At 31.6% G+C, this 19,999-nt stretch overlaps 1 protein-coding gene and 1 pseudogene across 2 annotated transcripts in view; both read left to right on the top strand.

Moving 5' to 3' along the window:
* Nucleotides 1-19,999, top strand: part of LOC130440724 (protein Tob1) — an 82,776-nt gene that overhangs the window by 43,828 nt on the left and 18,949 nt on the right. For both annotated transcript variants that reach the window (XM_056774039.1, XM_056774029.1), the window contains exon 2: nt 8,556-8,600. The gene's annotated coding sequence lies outside the window, so the exon portion shown is untranslated. The remainder of the gene's footprint in view (nt 1-8,555; nt 8,601-19,999) is intronic.
* LOC130440786 (uncharacterized) lies at nt 656-1,694 on the top strand (annotated as a pseudogene).

Raw genomic sequence — 19,999 nt, 5'->3', positions numbered from 1 at the left:
GTTAATACATAGATGGCGTTACTAGTGTTAAATCCATATAATTTTTAGTTAGAACTAACCTTTGAATAACACGTGTATAAATTTGATAGCTGTCGGACTATTGGTTTATAAGTTATAGCATTTTGAGAGAAACGACGTTTGTTAGTTTCAAAAAATGACTAAAAAGGAATTTTATTTTTTAAAAAAACATTGATATCTGTCTAAAAATTCTGTTAAAGCCAAGAATTGGGTTGATAAACATTATTCGGACTTTGCCCCAGGAAAATTAACCGTTCAGAAGTAACTGGTTTCCAGACAACGATTGATTATATGCTGACATCCTCTACTTCTTTATTGATTAGTGTTTCCATGGCCCATCTTCTAAATTCTGTCTAGAAATATTTTCCCCATAATATAACTTAATTCTCATTTTTTTTGTATGAATATCCAACCGTAAAATACTATAGTTTACCTTCAGTCTCTGAAGACGATAACTTTGTTATCGAAACGCGCTTCAGACAGTGTAACTGTGAGTGTTTGTATAGTGTGGACAGTCTGTTCATTATGAATATCACCAACTGTTGATCTGTATCTTTGCTACTTTTTAGAGCGAGATGAACACTGATACAGTCTTCATAAATAAAATCTACAAATTTCGGGAATCTGACCACCTTAGTCACGTTCCAATGTTTATAAAAACATTTTATTTTTAACATTAAGTAAATACACAAATATCTCTGAATAGTCATCAACACGTTTTCTTATTTTTTGAAGGCGAAAATTTTCAATCAGAATTGTTCCAATTATAAACTAGACAGGTCAGTATTCGGTAATTTCGATCTTTGAAAAATACGAAACACAGTTGTGAAAGATTAAAAAATATTGGACAATCATATAATTTTTTCCAAATAAAAGCTGGAAGACACTGAACAACTTTGAGTTCCGAAAAAATGAACCCTCCGATTTTATTTAAAAAGGTTTGTTCTTGATCTGAGAATATAATTTCTAGAAAAATGTTTACCGACTAAGCAAGAAAATCTGTAAATTATTTTGCCAAAAAAACTAGAGATGGTAATAATGATGTATACACATACTATTTGTATCACGAGGTATTTGCTTTAGTAAAAATTGATAGTTGTATTGACTTTTTCGAAGCATCTAAAATTCAAAGACAATCAAGCTCGCAAACGTATGATTCATATGAGAAGATCGAAAGCATTTTTGAACAGTGAAAACAAAAACCTGAAAATTCAATCACAATAAATTTTAACATGATGCAGAATCAACCTTTTCCGAAAACACAAATTGGTGAAGCTCATTATAGAAGACGGTATTATCTTCTTGGGGTGATAATTTAGAATAAACAAGGAAAACTAAATGAAGAAAATGTATTTTTTATCCGTAGTAATAGTTATAAGGATGAAGAGGCTGCATAGAAATCTTCTAAACTAATATTGTTAGCAATATAAAAAACCTCCGATTATTTTCAGACAGTTACATTTTGGCATGGCAAGTTTAAAGTCAACATTGAATGGTTTTTCCCAAAACGTGGTCATTGAAACATGCCAGCCATATTTCCCCATAAATATGATGACATTGTATAATCTTTTGGAACTTGGTACACTGTTCCACACAACTTAAAATGGATGAACTGGTAGGAATTTACTAAAAATTTTGTGGAATCTAATGAAATATTCAAAATAACAGTCTGTTAATTGGTCTGGCTCTTTCTTATAGCTTTATTATTAGAAGTTCATAGATTATGGTTCCAAATATTCTGAATCGAATTAATCATCAGGATTATAACACCAAGGATGATGGTGTGATAATAGAGATAGTAGGGAACTAGGTTATAATCAGAAGCTTCTAGAGTAAAATTCCAAGTATTTTGAATCGAAGTAATTACGAGGATCTTATCACCAAGAACCACGAGATAGGTTTGAATACAATCTCGTTAAAAAACCCCTTGAAACTTTCTGTTATCGATGTTATTCGAAGTTTTAGAAGAAAAAACGAATGAAATTACAAGAAATGTAGTAAAGAAGCTGAAATGGAAGGCTGGAAGTCAACTGTGTTATGAAGAACCAGCTCCAACTGATAATGTTGGTTGAAAGGAGTAAAAAAATAGAAGGAATTCATAGAAAAATGAATAGTAGAGAACTAGATCAACATCTAGAGTAAAATTCCAAGAATTTTGAATGGAAATAATCACCAGGATCTTATCACCAAAGACCAAGATGAAGATTTAGATCCAATCTTGAAACTTGCAAGCATTGAGGGAAGCGTAAAACAGATCCCATGTTAAAATCAAATTGAAAATGATAAGAAAACTGATGTGTCATCTTTCTTGTTAAAAAATCAGGATACGAAGTAGACAATGTATTATATCCAAGATAAGATTTGCAAGTGATAAGATTATTAGCCTCTTTTGATTTCCAAAACGTACTACATCTCAATTATGTCCCAACATGTACCAAATTCAAGTAGATTTTGTTTTGTAAAAATGATTTAAGTTACGTGCGATCTACAGAATATCAGAAAAAACCAAGAAAAAAATTTTATTCCTAAAAATTATCGTTTAACATGTTTGGTACTTTTTAGAAACAAGCATCTCATATATTTTTTATACTTCAGCCTTAGTACTTTTCCTTCAATTAGTTAATTTCATCTGATTCAATAAACTTGCGATTGTAATTTATCTTCGTTATCTCTACTGACTGTGTAAACTTTTTAACAGATAAACAAATTTCGCATTTACGTTGCATTATTCTGTATAATCGTGTTATATAAGTTTATGGTTAATGGAGTAGAAGCGCAACGTTGATAAAAGAAATTGTTTGGAAAGCTCGAAACAATACACAATCGACATTTTGTTTAACCAATCGGATATAAATCCAACAATTTAACGCCAAATTTTACGTGTACTTAACTATAATTATATTAAATTGGCATTTCTTCGTTTTTTTTGCTGTCTGATAGAATGAAATTCAAATGGAGAGAAATTTGAATGATCATTTGCATATATAGTAGACACTGACTAGCATTAAAAACTGTTTGAAATGAAACTTGACTATAGTCCATTCGTTAACAAAGTTGATGCAAGTGAAGATTATATTAAAAAAATTATTTACTAATTTTTTCTTATGAAACAATGATGTGCTCAATATTCTCCTATCATTGTTTCACCTTTTTGAAGATAATCGATGAACATAATCCCATGACTATCCCAAAAAAAAACAGTCGCATAACTTTCCAGAAAAAAACATAAATCAACATACGGCATCACTAGTTTGAAGCTAAATACTTAATATTACCCATTGACTAAAATTTCTTCATACGTTTGATAAAAAGAGAAAAAACATCGGTATACCACTCTCTATATATATATATCTCTCGACTCTATTCTGATGGATCGCCAAGAAATCGAAGTTTAGAAAATTAAGAAGGGCAAATGAGAATGACAAGCTAGAACTCCCAAATTCTAGCCCTTCGCAGTTCACTGTCCTGACTGTTTTTTCGTTTTTCGGAGTGTAGTAGTGGATACAAGTTGCATGATGAATGAATGCCGATAACCTCTCTAGTCTTAATTCACGATATCGATGATTTTCTCGAACGCTCGTTTTCAGTTAAGCTGATACCGCCACGTAATGATGCAGAGTCTCTCTTTGCTTGCATTTTCTGGTTGAGAATGGAAAATTGTTAGACCATCTTTAAAGAATAATACAAATCGTGAAAATATTCGAGTTGCATTCGGATTGAGTCGAGCGCTTAGCAATTCAGCTACTAAGCCAGTGCCTTACGATAAAGAATTCATGGATTGTATATGAGGTCAAGGAGATTCATAACTCGATTGTTCTAGCCCTTTCTTATAGTATTTTGAATGGAATTCATCGCCGCGATCTTATCACCAAAGACCATAATGAAGGTTTACATCTAATCTTGTTGGAATGCCGATTAAAATCTTAAAATGTCGATATAATTCTAAGTTTTAATAGAAAAAGAAGGAAACATGAACGAAATTACAAGAAACTTTGTAAAGAAGACTGTGTAATGAAGGAAAACAGGACGAATTCATAGGAAAATGAATAATAGAGAACTAGATCATTATAAGAATCTTCTAGAATAAAATTTCAAGTATTTTGAATCGAAATAATCACCAGGATCTTATCACCAAGAACCATGATGAAGGTTTGAATACAATCTCGTTAAAAAGCCCTTTATAACTTTCTGATATCTATATGTATAATTCGAAGTTGTAGAAGAAAAGGAAGAAAATATGAGCGAAATTACAAGAAATGTAGTAAAGAAGCTGAAATGGAAGGTTAGAAGTCGACTGTGTCAAGAAGAACCAACTGCAACAGATAATGTTGGTTAAAAGGTTAAAAAATAGAAGGAATTCATAGAAAAATTAATACTAGAGGACTTGATCAACATTAAAAGCTTATAGAATAAAATTCCAGGTATTTTGAATGGAATTAATCACCAGGATCCTATCACCAAAGACCACGATGAAGGTTTATATCCAATATTGACGCTTGCAAGCATTGAGGGAAGCTTAAAACAGACACCATGCTTAAAACACATTAAAAATGTTTGAATTTTCTTGTTGAGAATGGAAAGTTTGCAGATCATCTTTGAAAACTAATACAAATTATGAAAACATCGTCTTCAGAGACTGGTTATCCAAACACGCGTCAGACAGTATAATTGTGAGTGTTGGTGTAGTGTATTCAGTATGAATATCACCAACGGTTCCAGAAACCCCAACTTGGTCTTGGTAACTTTGAATACTTGGTGATTATATTTCACATGTCCAAATTTCATAAATCTCTACTCTACTAAAGATTGTTGCTAGGGAACGAGTTTTACAGTCTCCCCCATTCTCGGCCCATAAGCTACATAAAGCTGCCCCGTTTCCCAGTTGTGTCTTTGACCTATATTTATATCAGACGGGAACAATTGACTGGAATTAGACTGCGCTTGGTAGATTTTTTGATCATAAAAAGAAGGCAATATGTAAGAGATATTAGAAAATTGAAAACAAATATGGTTATTTGATAATTTACGCTACTAATTTGATAAGCTACTATAAATAAATAAATAACCATTCTGTGCTACAGAAACTAATTTGGGATTTTCAAATAATTAATAGAAAAATAATTTATGGATATTTCATAATATTTAACTTTATACTGGCCGGTATCTTCCGGGTATTCTATAAATAGAAATATTTAATGCTAACATGGACAAAATGGTAAATCCTATTATGTGACATTCTTGGTAATACAGTTCTACAACAACAAACTTTCCATCTTTTTATTATGTGTATGTACTATTAGGAAAAAAATATCTTCATTGACATTGAAATACTACGTAACGACTAAGAACTATCATAAGACAAGTTGTTGTCACTTTTATTAACATTTGATTATCATTTTCAAACAAATAACAACATTATACATAAACATTCTACCTGTAATTGTCATAATTTGAGTTTTGTAAATAAATATTCGTGAATGGTCCGGTTCGTAAGTATTTATAGTACATTTCCTTAATGGATGAAAAAATTAACGTTTTATCAGAGAAAAAATCCCACTTCCCTTAACTAGCATAAACTAAATGCGTTTCCAAACATGGCGTCCATTCCATACTGAACTTATCCAGAAATAACTCAAGATTAATACCGCGATATCTCACGAATGGTGAGTCGTAAGAGAAAAAGTGACTGGACCATTATTGTAGAGAATTGTATGATCTACAACTTTTGTTTAATCTATTATCACGATAATACTTACTGTTTACGAGAAAAATGGAAAAACCTTAATTTTGTACTGTTGACCATGAATAAAATTTTTTGCAGAAGTAGGATTTTTGACAGTTCATTTATAATGATGTATTCAACGTCTTTGCCAATTTTCAGCTCTATGCGAGTTTTGGTTAAGTCAAATTTCTATTTTAACTGGACTAAACGACTCCGCTAGGGTTTTACAACAATTGCACAACGGTTTCACCATACAATCTGGTTATTTTGAAAAGTAACAATGTTTATTTCTTCAAATTCGTAAATGCCATACTTTTGTGAGTGATAAACTTTCAAGTTCATGGCTAACCTTTCCATTGGAAACAAACCTAATACAGCAAAATACTCTAGACGAAAATATGATCAAATTTATCCGAATGTTTGTTTTAACCTTCGTTCCATATAAAAATGATCGCCGCCTATGTTGGAGAGTAAACGGGGCGTTGGCGACCGTATAAATATCGATCGCGTGACCTCGTTTTCGAAAAGTTGCCCTTTGGTCTTTTATAAAGCTGGGATCTTAAGGGCCAGGGCCGGGAATGTATTGTCACGCGGCACCTTTTTCTACTTTAACGGTATAACTGGCGAGACTTTACGTTCTACATAACAAAAATTAAGTTGTTTATAAAAAATGGATTAAGAGAAAAAGAGGTTATCGTTTGTAGGAATTAGTACTATTGAAATTAAAGAATTTGAAAACTAAATTACTCTCTCATCAAGTAGAATAGAAAATATTTTCCATCAAGTCTTCCGACTGGTTGCCCTGCCCCAGGGAATACGTATTGCTCCCCTGTTTATCATTGTTTTTGGTGTTTTGCACTATGTCATGTTAATAAATCGTTTTCATCTATACCGAACAGCAAACTGAGGTATGCGTTGTCCTACTTCTTTCAAAGCTGGTGATTTCCTGGCTGCTTTACTGGTCGCTCTATTCGACAGTCATACTGGCGACTAAATTGAAAAGAATATAGCCTCTATTTAAGGAAAAGAATTACCCTTCTCAAACATCGTACGATTAAAGAATCCAATCATTAAACATTACCCTACCAGTTTACGACAAATTATAGGAAATAATTCTTTAAAAAACGTTTAAAAGCGTTGTAAACTAATGTGAGACTATATCATATTTATTTGTTTTATATTTTTTTGATATTCAAACAGTTAAAACCACGAGATCGGTCTTAGTTTTGAGTAATTCTATCCCTAGTTCCAACGAGCTTCGGCATAGCTACCCATCAGCAAAAACTTCCAGCACGACCTTGTTCATTATTCTATTTGACATGGAGTATTGACATAAGGTACCTAACCATTGTTCAATTTAGCTCGTATTTGTAAAACCATAACCCTAAGCAACATCATGATTTTTTCTTCATGCAGAGTTCTTTCAAGAACATCTATTTGAAATTTAAACTCAATATTTCAGCTTCGGCGACTTTTCGACGTTTGTTTTCATGAATATTTGAAACAACTTTGATTCATAATTTTTCTAAAATCATAAGCAACCTCCCAATTTTCTTCTACATACAACTAACCTTCAAAAAGACCTCACTAAAATTTCAACTCAATGTTTTATTTAAAAGTTAAAGTAGTAGTTAAAAGCATCGTATCTACAATAATGTGAACACCATCGGCTTCCTGATTTTTTTCTACATACAACTAACCTTCAAAAACACCTCCCTGCAATTTCAACTCAATGCTCCAATTATTTTGACGTGAGTGGTGTTTTAAACAGGCATATGTTTGTCATAGATATTTGAACAAGTTTGAGGCATCGTATCACCAATAATGTGGACACCATCAGCTTACTGATTTTTTTCTACATACAATTAACGTTCAAAAACATCTCCCTGAAATTTCAACTCAATGCTCCAATTATTTTGGCGTGAGTGGTGTTTTAAACAGGCATATGTTTGTCATAGATATTTGAACAAGTTTGAGGCATCGTATCTCCAATAATGTGGACACCATCGGCTTCCTGATTTTTTTCTACATACAACTAACCTTCAAAAACTCTAGTGGCTATTTCCAGGTATAAAATAGTCATAGTAAGACCTCACTTTGACCTCTCATAGTTACTCCTTAAATTATTGTGATATTTGAAGAATACTGTTTTGCCAGGTGTTTGAGTCCCTCATCCAATACTTCACCAAAAATTTGAGCTTCATTTAGCAAACTTTTTTTGAAAAATCTAGATTTCAAAAAACTTAAACCGGAACATATTATAGTATTTCTTTCAATCAAACATTGCCACATCTTCCTTAAACACATTCTTCCTTTTTTTATATGTATTTACACTCCTCATTTATTTATTTCAAACTATTAATGGATTTTTAAGATTTACAACACGTTGTTTCATTGCTCTACATCCAATAGATCTTCACTGGTACAATGTATAGTTGCTTTCAAATATTTAGGGTGAAAACTTCGAGGAAATAAATAATTTTTCTTTGGGGCGTTCGTTTCCAAATATTTTCCGCTACTAACCTTTTCCCGAGAGTTTTTCTTAAATATAGGTTTAAAAATAGCTAGACGCAAGTTAGAGGTTGTTTCGGAATCATTTTTCACTAACGTTGAGTGACGGCTAAAAAGTGAAATTTGAAGTGTTCAATTAATTAAGAAACTTTTCCGACACTAGGAGGAAACTTGTAAATGGCAGGATTTATAAATTGATTGAACAATTTTTTACACGATAGGCGCTTCCAGACTAACGATATCTAAATCTATAGGATGTCTCATTGTCATTAAAAAATTCTAAATTAGTCATTTTTCTTTTCAGATTTGTATATTGGCTATAAGAAACTCACAAGAACTGAACAAAAAAGTAAGTATAATATAATTTACAAATAAAATGAAAAGATTTAACAAAAATAAATAGATAGAATTGTTTTTGTAAGGTCTATAGTGGGAAAATTGTGACATTTTTCAAAAAATCAAATACATTTGACAAAATTTCTTAATTCTGATCTTTTTGCCGTTCTTGAAATATTCCATTATTTGCAGAAATATACATAGTGTGAAATATCACTCAATAGGTCGTGTGACTACGTAAGAAAAACACGATTCAATTTATGAATTGTAGAAGGATTTCTGCTTTGCCTCAAAATAGGCTTCAGTTTCAGCAATTGCTTCTTTATTTGAGCTGAATTTCTCACCGGCAAGCATTTTTTTGTGATCAGTGAATAGCCAACAGTCACTGGGGGTCAGTTCTGGACTATACGGTGAATGAGGAAGCAATCCAAAGTGTAATTAGTTCAATTAAACCATCATTGCCAACGACTCGTGATAGATGCATTGTCTTGGTAAAACAGTGGTTTTTTCTCGACACGCGTGGCCGTTTTTCCTTGATTTTTGCTTACAAACGATCCAACAACTCTATGCAGTATTCGCTATCAATTTCCTCTTCCTTTTGGAGATATCCGATGAACAATATTCCATGCGCATTCCGAAATACTGAAGCCATAACTTTCCCAGCTGACTGTTGTGTCTTTGGACGCTTCAGACGTAGTTCACCGGCTGCGGTCCACTCAGATGATTATAGTTTTGATTCTGGAGTGAATTGATTGATCCATTGTCACATATCGACGCAAAAAATCTGATTCATTACGTATAAACATGGCCAAACACTGCTCTGAATCATGAATACGTTCTTGTTTTTATAGACTGTGACTTTGAAAAAAGCTTTCTCATGGTCAAATGTTCATACATAATCGTAAATACACTACCTTCTGATTTCTGGCTCCATCTATCTCACGCTATTTCAATTCACGATTAGATATAACCAATTTGTAGACTTGTTTGATGTTATCTGGAGTAAGCACCTCAATTGTACGACCAGAATATTCAATAATATGAATGTGTCTTTATCTGTATATTATATTTTTAGTAAAATATTACATATATTTTGACATAACATATCAAAAAACGCTTTTACCGAACAAAAACGAAATAACTGTAACCGAAGGACACTTATTTTTTATTGCTATCTATTTATTCTCTACAAAACTAACACTAGAGGCGAAATGGAAGTTGAAGTATCCTCTTTTTACTGCGTTTTGTTTCAGCATTCAACATATTTTAGAAAATCCAATATTGAGATAGTAAAATTGAAAATTTTCCTAGTATCGAACAATTTGATGAAACGGAAATAAAACTTCAATAAAACCATATGAAATAATACGTATCTCATGAAAATTGAATTTCTAATAATCACGAAATTTTATAACAAATTTTCTTATTCTACTCTATAATATTTAAATTAATTTCGTTATTTCTTTCAATATATTACATATTCAATCAACAATTTTATCTTATTTATGTCATTTATTTACTTTTTTATTGTTGCATACAGTTTATCTCTATCTCCATATCTTGGCCTACTAGCTTCCCCATCCAGAATAGATTTTTATTTTCGTAAGATATCTTGGGACAGAAAAAAGATATCTACATGCGATTTTCGCTATTTCAATATTAATTTAGTTTACAAGTTTAGACAAAAACTGTTTAAAACAACATCAAATTTTTAAAAATCGACAAAGCAAAACCCAGGCATTTTTTCATAACATCGTTCCCACTCTCCCCCCACCTCTTAATTTAAGAGATATATTGTATTGAAAAATGCACAGAATTTGTTGAAGAATTCGATTATCGTATCTAAAATGCCACTTAATTGGATAAATTTAAAAAAAAAGACCCCCAAATCAGCTGATTAAATCTCTCAATTTGCGCCAAACCGGTATTTGTTAGTTGTTCACCCGGTATATTACCGAAGTTACTAAGAATACACAAACTAGTAAAATACTCGATTTTTATCGTGAGAATGGTTAATATAAACGCTTTTTCTTCCTTTCTGCAATAAGAACTTTTTTGAACCATTTATAGTCCGCCAAATAAGAATAGGTTAAGTATAAATCTTTGTTAATGAAGACACCCTGTATGTATGCGTTGTTTGAGATCAATTAAAATTTTCCATCGCTGCAAACGTTAAACAAACAAAACTTTTAAGTAAAAATAGGTTAAGTATAACAGATTTTTTTGTAAATCTTTGTTAATGAAGACACCCTGTATGTACGCGTTGTTTGTGATCAACTAAAACAAAAATACTTCCATTTCCCTAATTGGTGCCAAAAAAAACGAGTTACATAAATTACATTAATTATACCATCATGTCTCTAATTTTATTGAAGAAAGTATAACCAAACAAAACAAGTGAATCATGTCTGAAGTTTGCCAAAATATTTTTCGGCTTTTTACGCACTGACTTATTTCCAAAACGCCCACGGTGATTTTTTTTAAAAAAGGAACAATTCACCTCGGATAATATTTGACCGGTAGCGAATTCCAAAATTTTGTAATCTCGATATAGACGCACCGACTCATCTCTAGTTCGTCATTTACAAGTTATTTTTGTATTTTTGTTTATTCGGAAAATCGAAACGGGATGATGTATTTATAATGTTCTGTAATTATAACAGCGTAGAACTGCGATATCGTCATATTGGTTACAAAAATTATAACGTACATTACTCTCGTAAATAATTGATGTAATAAAAACAAAAAGTGCGGTTAGAATTTGCATTCTGATTCACGATTCAAATTTATTATTTATTCTCCAATTAAAAATATTTTTTGAGGACAAATATCAATCAATTTAAATTTAAACTATCTTAAATAATTAACTTGTCTGTCCTATGTTTGATAAGATTGATCGTTAACTAAAAACTGTCGTTTTTATTGCATGCAAGCTGCAATTCTAGTGACAAATCTAGTTACTTTTTGCTTAACAACCAACCTGTTCATCTGCCACCAAAAGTAAGGCAGCAGCAGATATAATTATTGACAGCGATTCACTGACCAATTATTCACTTCGTTACTTACTTATTATTCTCAATTTGAAACCGGCTACAAAATATTGAACAAAAATTGAGGTTAGCATTTGTTTGCTTTTACTAATGGAATTTTTGTTAGAGGCAGCCATAATGCAATGGAAAGAGACTTGCATAATATAAAGCGACGTGCAATAATCATCTATGGAATATTTTAACTCATGCAATTCCTTGAAACGTTGAAATATTACACAGACGAATATTGCATGTCGTTTGACATTATGTTTTTTACCACTACATCATGGTTGCCACTAATCAAAATTCCAAAAGTAAAAGTAAACTATTTCCTAACCTCAAACTTTATTTAATATTTTATGGGCAGTTTAAAATTGAAAATAACATAGCTAATTACAGTAGACAGATTAGCTAGAGAATTAGACGAGAAAAACATAGAAAAATTAGTTGAGTATGGATGAAGAAACATTTGAACAACTCCTAATGAAAATAAAACGTAATATTAGTAGATTAGAAACTCATTCGCGCATTCTTTTGATCAAGAAATATGGCGTCTTGCATTGCAAGCGGCCTTAAGAAATATGTTATACAAGGTGCAATATTCAATACGAATAAATAAATGGATTTGTCCAAAACCTGTCCTGGAATTTCAAAGTTAAACTTCTACCAGTTGAATTGATAGTAGAGTGAAAAAAATTAAAAAATCAAAATAGCTGTGTAAATACTATAGGCAATTAAAATTTATGGTTAATTCCACGAATCACCTTGTAAATTAATAATGAATAGGAGCTGACACTATTTAGTTGTCACATGATTTCCTTCCTGGGGGACTAAATATATCGTAAAAGTATGTAAAGTTCCTCATGACTATCCTCTTATTATTAAACTTGAAATTTGAATCAATAAAAATTAAAAAACAAACTATTATGTCTAATATAATTGACTCACTGTTTCCTGTCAAATTTTAATTAGATTACATCCTTAAAACGACTTATAAGTTTTCACATAATACTTTATTGTATATTTCATTTGATGTTTGTGGTATTGTCTGATGATTTTATAAGAACTTGCTCTTAAATTTTTGAACGAAGTCTCTATTTGTTCACTTAGTCTGCGATGGTTTGTTAACCTGTCACAAAGTTGATTCAGGCCGTCTACGTGTTTTCCCACTTCAACTATAGTTAGTAAATATTGTACAAGGATGAAATGAGAAATGTCTGGACTAACTGGGAAATATTCCTATAAAGACGTAGTACAAGTTTACGAAAAACGAATCACAATTCGTATATCAAATTATTTAATAGTTTACCAAACAGGCTCGACAGTCGATAATTGATAACACAAGCCTGCATTTTTTAACACTTTGAAAGTTGATTTCAAACATTTTTCTTGTATCACATTAAGTTATTTTTCAAATTATATCCGTTTATTTTTTACGTTTCTTTAAATAGTACTAGTAAGATAATTTCTGGGACAAGAAAATTTTTTAGCTTCAATCTAGAAACCAGTTCTTCAGAAAGGTCTTTTGGAAATCCCAAATCTACGAGGGTTGTTTCTTTTTCAACCTCCGATCGACTAGAAAGAAAATATGGATGAACGTAGAAAAATGATTTTATTACCAAAAATAAAGTACAATACAATTTATTTCTATATATAATCACCTTCGCGATTGAGGTATGCAATCCCATCTTTATAGAACGTAGCCTCTAATGATTGATAATGAGTTGTGATGGTTTCTTTGAGCTCCACGTCAGTGTGGGAGCGCCGCCCTCCAAGGTACTGTTTCAGTTCAGGACACTCGGTGCTAGGTCGGGACTGTTTGGTGAGTGTTCGAAAATGTCACAATGCTGGAGTCGTTAGGAGTTCGTTGTGTGCAATTCCAGTCATTGATTTGATTTGCGTCGCAAAGTTTCACAATAAAAATCTGCATTAACTATTATTCGACGATGCATGAACTTCTCAAGCAACACTCCTTTTTGGACGTTATCTTACGACTGTTCATTTGAATTTTGTGGAAGTCGTTTCGTTTCGGACGTATTTATGTGACTAAATCTCAACGGGAAAAGAACGTGCGCCTAATACGCACACTTATTACTTGCTGCATTAGTGGCTATCATACTGTGCAATCGGAGGTTGAAAAAAAAAACCTCGTGTCTCTAAATAATTCATTTCGGTTTGTAAAAATAGTTAGGGCTGGTTTTGACCTGAGGTTGATGATTCAAAATCACTATCCATACCAACTTAAAGTAGCAATCATCATGATGAATTTGCAGTTCTCTTCTGACATATATTTCTTTTTTTCCAATTTTTAGTATAACTGACACTAAAAGCGCGTTCCTTAGTGCTATTAAATTGTGTTTCTTTAAACTAGGAGTGTCAAAGTCAATTTTGCAGAGGACCATATATGAAATGAAGAATGTGTAGGCGCGCCAGATTCAAATTGAAGACTGTACTGATTTCTTATAACATTTTATGTATTTAATTACATAGTTTATAATATAGGGTTGTTAAAAGTCATATCAAAGTTATAAAAAAGGGTGATTATTCTCGAGGATCGAGATATACCGGAGTTTCTTGTTTTTGACAAGCTCGTTGATGTTAAGGTATCATTATTTTAAGAATTAATTGGAGATGTTAAGTCTTGTACGATGTTTATTCCTAAATTCAAAGTTACTATTTATCTCCTTGGCTTGTCTAGGCACTTATAAATGTAATGTGCACATTCTAAAACTTCCGTAGAGAAATCGAGTGTAGTATAAAAACTCTAAAAAACATTATTCTTTTTGCGAATTCGTCCATACTTTGTCATAACTGATTTAAACTTTAATACGTACAAATGTGTCGATGGTTGCATATCGATTTTGTAAATCTGGGGTTGCGCGTTTACGTAGTTCGTCCACTAGCTCTATCTTCTTTACTCTCATACAAAGAATACATGAAGAAATTTACGAATCTAATCAGGATAAGCAAATATTTTGGTCAAATTATTGATTTTGCTTCGATCTTTGACAAATGCGTAAACTTTAAATGTAAAACTGGTCTATGGAGAGAACAATTTGTTTACTAAATCCTAATTGTAGTAGTAAATAATAAACTAAATTAGATTATGTATATTTTATACAAATTTCTTATGCAAACAGGGTTCCATATTGTAATATTCACAACTAAAATATCTTCCACGTTATAAACACGCACTTATGTTCAATGTTTGGATAATTGAAGGAAGTCTATGTACATAATGGTTGACGTAGCTATGCGATCTATTTAATAAACATAGGCGTACCACTAACATTTTGAAAACGGTACGCAAAACATTAAACATATAATTGAATTTCTGGAAAATATTCCGAAAATTATGTTGTTGTTGCTAAAAATTGTCTTGCTTTAAGTTTCTTGACTTGAGTCCTAGTTCGGTATTTATCAAAATATGAATTGTATTAGATTCCTTTTCAAATCTATAATATTTGGTTATTTGCCTGCGAGGTAGACAACCAACAACAAGTCCACAATCGGTTTTTTTATGTTTGCGATTGACAGAAATTGTACTTTACCTTCGACCGAGTTGAAATCAGTACTTTTATATAGAAATCAATCAGTTTTACTCTATAAAAACAAAAAACTGCTAGTTGTTACCGAAGTTTTGTTGAAGCACTCTTGAAGTCTTGGTAAACTGTATAATAGTCCGGTCAAATTAGACCAAAAAATAAGAGTGAAGCTACATAAATTCCCATCAAGCTGAAAATCAGTAAAATGGTTTAAAATACAATTGAAAATTAAATTTGAATGTTCCCATCATTTCCGTGTTTGGAAAAAATTTTATTCAACGTCAAAGGTCTAAAAAACGAGTTTTTCGCGATTATCAGCAAAACGGTAAGTTTTATCATAAAAATACCTCCGATAAAAATTGTATATCATAAAATTATCTACAAAAAATGTATCAATACTTTTTTTCCTCAGAGCCACCGTTTCTGAGATATAACGATTCAAAAAGTTGAGGTATTTTTATGATAAAATTCACCGTTTTGCTGAAAATTTGCGGAAAACTCATTTTTTTGATCTTTGACCTCGAATAAAATTTTTTCCATACACAAAAATGATAGGGAACATTCAAATTGTATGTTAAATTGTATTTTAAACAATTTTAATGATTTTCAGCCTGATGGGAATTCATGTAACTTCGAATGTCTAAATTGACCTGATTATAAGATCTGAGCTGAGTAAATCTCTATTTGTTACCTCTTTTTTTATATAATCAAAGCTATTTCGCATTTTATTAATCAAAATCTGATTTCAAACATATTGTGGGGTAAATTGTACAGTCCTGAAACTTATCCGATCCTTAACACCGGATCGTACAACTTATCACAGACTTTAAATTCAGCAATCAAATTCTTTAGGTCTTTTTTTTTTCATTTTCTAAAAATTCTCTCCTTAAATTTTTGTAATGGAATGTATGTTTTTTCAATATTTCGTGATTCCTTGATGGAATTTTATTTTTTTATGGTATTGATGATCTTTTAATCTATTTTCTAAATAAGAAAATGTCGGTCCTATGTAAATAGCACCACAATTGATTAGGAAGTACTTCATGTATAATATTAAATCTCTACGACACCGGAGAGGAATTACTCAAAATATCTTTGTACCTCGATGATTCCAATATTTTGCTTTTTACCCTATTGGTACGGAATGTAAAATATCAGCTAAGATTTTTGCAATATCAAGTTTCTAAATGTATTATTCAAGAGTGTATATTTCGAAACGAAACATCCGATTGAATAATATAAGCTAAAACACAAAAGTATTGATCAATTCGACCTTATCCTTGACATATTGACGGTCATACTTATTGATGATACTAACTTAAACAGTGGGTTATTTCGTCGTTAATTTTTCAAATATTTATAGATCGTACATAAAGTTGTTATTCGTCTATATAATACATGTATATAGAAAAAACCAAATGTTGTCAAGGTTTGTTTGTGTACGGGGAAAACCAGTGGCGTATCAAATTTAGTTAAATGAATAAATAGAACTGTAATTTTGTTTTAACACGTTCACTGCTGTTAAAACAAATATACGCACTATATTCTCGATAAATTTAAAAAGAAAATTTGCAGAACTCATTCACTAAATCATATAATGAAAACTAGTTTCATATTTTACACCGAAATCTTCTACGAAACAAATGGTTTTATACAGTGTGAAAATTAAATAGAATAAATTCATTATTTCGGTACATAAATTCAAATATTGTTTTTAAATCGGCTTATGACATATCGTTTGAAAGGTCTCTTCATTCTGTATTCAAAAATATTATCAAGTTTATCATAGCAATTATCACACAGTCCATATCACCCAAAATCGTCAATAGAGCGAGCCTGGGGAACATTTGGGGGACTACATTCTTTATTGGGTACAAATTGAATGTCATGATGCCACTAAAGAATCTCTGGTTATTCTGTATGACGTAGACGAAGACACCAGATCAAAACTGTATCTTCAAATTTCATTTTTTTATATTTCACGTCATTGGGACAATTTTCAATGTCATCCGTATGAATTCCATCATTGACTTTTCGAATGTGATAAGATGGAATATTTTTCGTCATCCCATCTTCTTGACTAATGGTCATGTGGAAAACCCGAAATCGGCGAGCCAACAATCTATTTGACTGGGAATTAGTGAAAAACTCTAGGCCGCCTACTTTTTGGAAGGTTTAAACATGGTTTTCCTTGTTCGCATTCAGTTATTGTTTTATTAATGTTCGAAAGTGCAACATTCTCTAAATATATTCACAATGTCAGTTTTTGACAACTCGTTTCAATCAATTCTTGAGTTTGTGTTTTATCCTGAGAGCCCATATAACGCTTAATAATACATTGGAGCTGCCTCGTCCAAGGGGCGACCACTTTCCGAAAAAAAAACCAGATCAAACTGGATAAATCATTTTTAACCGGTTATAGCTCATATCAAATAAGATTATGTTAGATTAGGTTAGGTAAATGCGATTTATATGCACTTGAGAAAAAATTCACTCTGTTTCCTGTATTCCCTATTTGCGTATCGATTTCACCTGTACACTTTCAATCTAAAAACTCTTTTTTTTAAATATCCAGTGCCCAGAATCTCCCAGAATTCTCGTTAACATACAACATAAAATCATACAAATATTATAGAAAGAATTCAAGTGATTCACCGCAAAAAAAATCGAACATCTCTTCAAGGTCTATTATGAGCATATTTTGAGTAAAAAGAAATAAGATGGGCATAAAAACACATTTAGTATAGAGTAGAGTTCTTGAGCACACTTTGTACATACGAATCGGGTTTTTTTTAAACGGGCGTACGTCCAAGAAAGTAAACTTTCGGAAAACTAAAAAAACTGTTTAAATCAATTTACAACAGGATTTAAAAATTTTACACTTGTATCTTTATCCATAATTTAGTTATATAGCTCTAAAAACAGGAAACTTTTATAAAAAGTCAGGCTGCAAGGAGATGAAAAACCATTAAATTTCAAGTAAAAACTGTTATTTTTATATTTTTCTATTGATATTAAATTTGACTATGTAATAAGAGAATTTATAATTTTGTGATCGTGTATAATAAAGGCTATCCAAAAAAAAAAACACAACAAAGTTAGTTTTTCAAAAAATATTGTATAATGCAAACGATCCAACACAATTAACAAGGTATATTTAAACTCATTGCTGGCCTCTAAAACTATTTGAGGACGTCATTCATTCACTGTTGTTTATTATGAAATTTTCAGAAATAACGTAAATGAATATGTGAATAGATAACTACAAAAAAAACCATAAACAAATTGAATAATTAGTTTTACACTACGTATCCGTTTTGTGGCTAGTTTCACGCTATTCAAAGTGTATTCTACTATTTATACATATATACAGAGGGCGTCTATATAGTAAGACATAAATCCATAACAGTAAGGCCCCTTTCACACCAAACGAATCCGAATCAATCTGGATCACTCCGAATCAAGTTGAATCTGATTGACCAAGATTCGGCTTTGAGCGCTCCGTTTAAATGTGAAGGGACTCTTTTCCCGCCTTCAGACCGAACGAATCTGGTTCAATCGGGTCAGATTCCTCGTCCGGTCAGTCTTGAATCAACAACCATACGAGATGGACGTGGAGTTATTAATTTTAAAAGTTAAAGAAAATAGTGCGATTTATGACGCCAGTGATAAAAATTGGCGAAGAATTAAACATTCCAGGTAAGAATTATTCAGGTTGATTCAGCTGGTGTGAAAGAGTGGAGATGACGAATCAGATTCAGATTGATTCGGATTCGTTTGGTGTGAAAGGGGCCGAATCTGACAGGTTGAATCGTGTGCGCCCTCGAATGAAACCTGATTGAAACAGATTCTTCCGGTCTGAAGGCGGGAAAAGAGTCCCTTCAGATTTAAACGAAGCACTCGAAGCCGAATCTTGTTCAATCAGATTCAACTTGATTCGGAGTGATTCTGATTACTTCGGATTCGTTTGGTGTAAAAGGGCCCTAAGATGATAGGGAAGGAATAACTTTTAAGTGATGTAAATTGTCCCTGTAAATTGTGACATGATTTTGCAATTTTTCAAAAAAGAAACGTTGTACGTTTTACGAATTACATATATTACTTTATCATAACTCAGTATATTTTGAAAACACAAAAAAAACAGCGTCTAGTTAAAGTTGGTTGCATTTAAAAACGAAATGTTGCTCGTTATTAATTTAACAACAACTTTCAGGATCTAAATTTCAAATTTTGTGTAACTTTCGTATTTTCTGAGAAAAATTTTCATAAATATTAATAATCAAAAAGAAAGTAGCAAAAACTTTCACATATATCGATATAAATGCAAATCATTGTTTGGACTTTTTCAAATTGTTTGTATTTTCTATTCAAATTTATTTAAAGCTCGACTGCTTATTTCATGAATTTGGAATGGAAACGAACAGTCTTCTTGAAAGGAAATTTTGCTAATGCATATAAATCGAGACGAAAATACACCCCATCAATTTGAGCTTTAAACTGAAGTCATATCCAACAAATATACGAAATTAACTAAATAAATTTTGTATTATTTTTCGTTACTTTACTTTTAATTTGAATCCAAATTCTTTCCATACAGTTTAGTTCATAATAGTAAGGGAGCAAACGATATACTGTGCGTTGTATAAATGGGCCTACAGACTATAGGATTTGCTCGGGTCGACAAGATGAATTGGTCGGATCAGATAATTTTAACACATTCCGAATACATACATCCGAATATCTTCCGACGTTTCATATGTGCATGATTTGTTCAGAATGTTTAGTATCGGAAGATCGGGAGATAAACTTTGTTGTTGCTTTTTTTAAACTGAATCATA

This window comes from Diorhabda sublineata, chromosome 1, assembly GCF_026230105.1.
Source record: "Diorhabda sublineata isolate icDioSubl1.1 chromosome 1, icDioSubl1.1, whole genome shotgun sequence".
NCBI lineage: Eukaryota > Metazoa > Arthropoda > Insecta > Coleoptera > Chrysomelidae > Diorhabda > Diorhabda sublineata.
This window is presented reverse-complemented; position numbering and strand designations above follow the sequence as displayed.